Source organism: Carica papaya, chromosome 2, assembly GCF_054855325.1.
Source record: "Carica papaya isolate Zhongbai chromosome 2, ASM5485532v1, whole genome shotgun sequence".
In the NCBI taxonomy this organism is placed as follows: domain Eukaryota; kingdom Viridiplantae; phylum Streptophyta; class Magnoliopsida; order Brassicales; family Caricaceae; genus Carica; species Carica papaya.
Genome location: NC_142310.1, coordinates 11512021 through 11516163, shown reverse-complemented (window position 1 = coordinate 11516163; position 4143 = coordinate 11512021).

The following is a 4143-nucleotide window of genomic DNA, read 5'->3' as shown; positions in this document are numbered from 1 at the left end:
TTCCCCTTCCAAATGGAATGAGGTGAGGGCCACCTGGTGTGATGCGATTGTTTCCTGGAAATAAAAAAATTGGTCGATGCGGTTGAGCCACTCAATAGGATCTCTACCGAAAAAGGATGGGAATTCCAATTTGGTGAGCTTCGGGTAGAATGGCGACCTCCTATCGTCTCTTTCGGGCCCTTGTTCGTGGCTGGGTTGCGTCAGGATTGAGCAGCTCATGTGGTTGCTGCTGGAGCCTTCTCGGTTGGAAGCAATCATGTCAGTCAGCCACTAAAGGTTCTCCTCAATTAGGTAGAGCTTGTTGGCCATGGCGATTTCTAGCCGACTGACTCTGTCCTACAAGTCGCCGAGGCTCACTTACAAGTTATCGATACACCCTTTGTTAGAGGTCATGTTGTTCTAACTTTGATACCACTGATAGGTCCTAGTCAAAGCTAGTAGAAAACAAAGACAATTTTTCTACTTAAGGTGAGAAAAGAATCGATTTTTGGGATTTTAATTCACTGCCAGTTTTATTCAGAAGCTGTGCAGCATCTTCTTCCCTTGGTATGCAATTTCAGTTTAATCCATATATTTCGGATTCCATACTGAGATCGTCTGTGATCTTCTAAATTTTTTGTTTTAGTTTTCTTTTTTATTTTTCCAGAATATGTACATATATCTATGGGTGTTGTTCTAAAGCATTTGCTCATTTAAGAGTAATTATTATATATTTTTATTCAAATTATTTTTTTTCCAACTATAATATGACCATTACTCATATCAAAAAGTGGGGTAAGAGCATTAAATATTGACTTTTTAATAGTTACTTGCGAGTTTTAAAAATTTTAATGACTTAAATGTGATTCAAATGTAAATAGTCTTGGCAAACAATTCCTACCACATGAATGGACAAAAGGCTACTAAAAGGCATTATAAGTAAGTCTAAGAGACTCAAGACTCCAAAAGCCAAACAACACATAATAGGAACATTCTTCTATCTATAGAATAAAACTAAATGTTTCTTGGGGAACATCTCAAGCATTACCTTGTTTTTCATTATCTTTTTCTTCTTTTAAGTCATTGTAAACTTTTGGTCATTTAATTTACGTATTGAATTTTTTATTAAAATTTTGTTAAAAAGTAAAATAAAACTCACAAGATTTGGGAGGTACAAGTTGATGCATAAACATTGTAGCCAGAAAATTCATGCTACAAAAAATTTAAACGATCACAAAATAGAAAGTGTAATACTCGGATTCGAGATAGATTTTTTATTCTTTAATTATTAATTTAAAATAATATATTATTTTATTTTATTTTATTTTTATTTCAGTGAAATTTTGAGAAAAAAATGAATGAGAGACGAGATTAAAAATAATTTTAAGAAAAATGGATAAAACTTTGGGTTATGGGAGTGTTTTAAAAAAAAAAAAAATTGGAAATAAATAGTTAAAGTACAAATAGAAAAAGTTCGACCACGTAGGACCACCCAGTCTGCAGTCTCGACGAATCGAAGCGCGTCACGTGGCAAGGCACACTGATGTCGGTGTCACGCGGGAGGCCACGCTGGTGATCCATGTGCCCCGCGATCGGAAGATCCAAAATCGATCCCGTGCACGTGGACAACTCGGATCAGTTTTTTTCTTATGCGCGATTGGACGGTCGAGATTAATCGCGATCGGATAGACGAGATCGATCCTGATGGATAGTCCAGATCAATGTGGGATGCTTATAAATACTTTGTATCATACGAAAATCTAAACTCTAGCCGCTAGCCCCCGCCAGAGAAGAAGAACCAGACACTGGAAAAGGAGGTCGATCACCGACCGCCGCAGGATCAGAGCCATCACCGACTGCCAAAAAATGTAAAAATTCTCCATACCTGCTCGGAATTCAATTCTGAGTAACCTTGTGACCAAATCAGTGCAAGAGGGACAGCAAGTGAGACAAAAACTGTGGGTAAAGCCTGCAGAGCTGCCGCGACTAAAACTCCAAAATCTCTCTAATTAGCTCCTTCCCGATTCTCGTTTCACGTGATGTTTTGATCATTGTGTCCACTTCATTTTTTGTGCAAGGTAGCCGAAGAAAGAACCTCAACCGTGAAGAATGACCTATGAAGCCATCGCACCCGGAGGTCCTCCCGTCAATAGGCTCGATTTTTTATAATTTTTCGGCCAACCGAGGTCCCTGACGTGTTTTTTTACAAGAATACGACCAAAATCGGCCAAGCTAAGGCGAACCGCTGTCGAAGCTGGCACCGGAGCACAGCAGCACTGCCGTGCCAGAATCCTAAAATTGGTCGAAATGAGTTTTGGACACCAATTTTAGATTTATGTGATGAATGTTTTGAATTTCATAGAAAAAATTCAGGGAACCCACTACCCATTAGGAGGCGTAATAGACAGTTTGACATCTCGAAATTTCGATCCGGATAAGGATCTCTCACCTTATTCTCTATTACGGTAAATTGGAGCTTAACGATGTATAATTTTGTATTTTTGTAAAAAATTAAAAAATTCTAAAAATAATTACATGTTACTAGTGGAGGTAGAACCGGTTAGTTCACAATTGTCTTGATTCCTATTTATTTTTCTGTACTGTTCTAATTATTTGATTTTCATATAACACATGTTCTTAATTTATAATTAAATAGTCTTATCAATTTATTTAGTTATTTTGTTTATATACCGTCAGCATGAATGTAGTTTAATTGATTTGTGAATGTGATATGAGATATTGGTATGGGTTTGTTAGTTGTTTGTTGATGAAAAATCTGTATATGAAAGACTTGTTGATTACATAAGGAAATAGCAGACGGACCCGGTACATAGAGAACCCTACCGTGAACGTTGTCTCAGTCAGACGAGGTTGAGAAGTCCCTTACCGAAAAAATTTGAGAGATATGATTCACCTTCATATCGGATGGGGTATCGAAGCGATGAAATATTTGGTGCCCATTACCGGACAGAGTATGGGAACGGTCAATTAGTTGTAAAATTTGATATTGAGTTCACGAGTAGGGAGGACATATCTATGGACCCTCAGGGGTACCAGTAAGCATGTAAGAAAGGAAAGTTATTGTTTCTCGTTCTCTTATGTGTGAAAGTGAAAAGTGATATGGATATATGTTTTCATAGATTGTGTTTAGAAAACTCGTTATGGTAAGTACAAAAAAATGTCTTCAAGTTTCAAATGTATTTAAATAAAACAACAGTTCCATTAGTTATTTTTTTATTTTTTTTTACCAATCTTCAGTTTTTCGTATATGTTATTAATGTGATATTCTTACTGGGTCAGTGTAGCTCATCATTTCATTAACTATTTCAGATCAAGAGAACCAAGATTCGGATCCCGGTCAGCAAGAGGATTGTGAGTAGTTCACTATCCAGACTCCCTTCAAGTGCTAGTGGAGGTTATTCTACAATGTTTAGTTATTTGCTTTTCGTTTTATTTCTTTAATTTTCGTTTATTTTTTAAAATAGACATTTTCGTAACCCTATTGAACATTCAAAATTATTGTGTAAAGAATGTAAACATAACTTTGTTAATCGCTTTCACATTAAATTTATAAATTTATTTCCCTTTAAGTTCTGGGTCTCTACAAAAAGTATGCACTACATCTACAAAAGTATGCTGCAGATTGAAGATATATACTTTTAAGATATAATTTATATGATATTTTGAAATGTCATTTATGTTTTATTAATCTAATATTTTTAAAATAAAAACAAAGTATTATTTTATTATCAATGATCTTATAGTTATAATGAATTTTTTACATAATATTTGCTTTTGAATATAAATAATAATTTAAAATTATTATTTATATTGAATAAAATAAGATACATGTTTTAGATAATTTAAATTATTAATATAAAAATTTTAAAATATTAATATTATTTAATTAAATAAAATAAATAAATAATTAATTAATTTTAAATAATATTCTAGTAATTTAAATTAATACTATAATTTTAAAAAAAAATTAAAAAAATTAATTGATTTTGTGTTGAGTGATAAAAATATTGTTAAAATAATTTTTAGTAAAAATATTGTTAGAGAAGAATTAAAATGAATTTAGTGAAAATAATTATAAAAATATTATCATTAACTGTAAATATTAAAATAATAAAAAAGTATAAAAATAAAATAAAATATTTT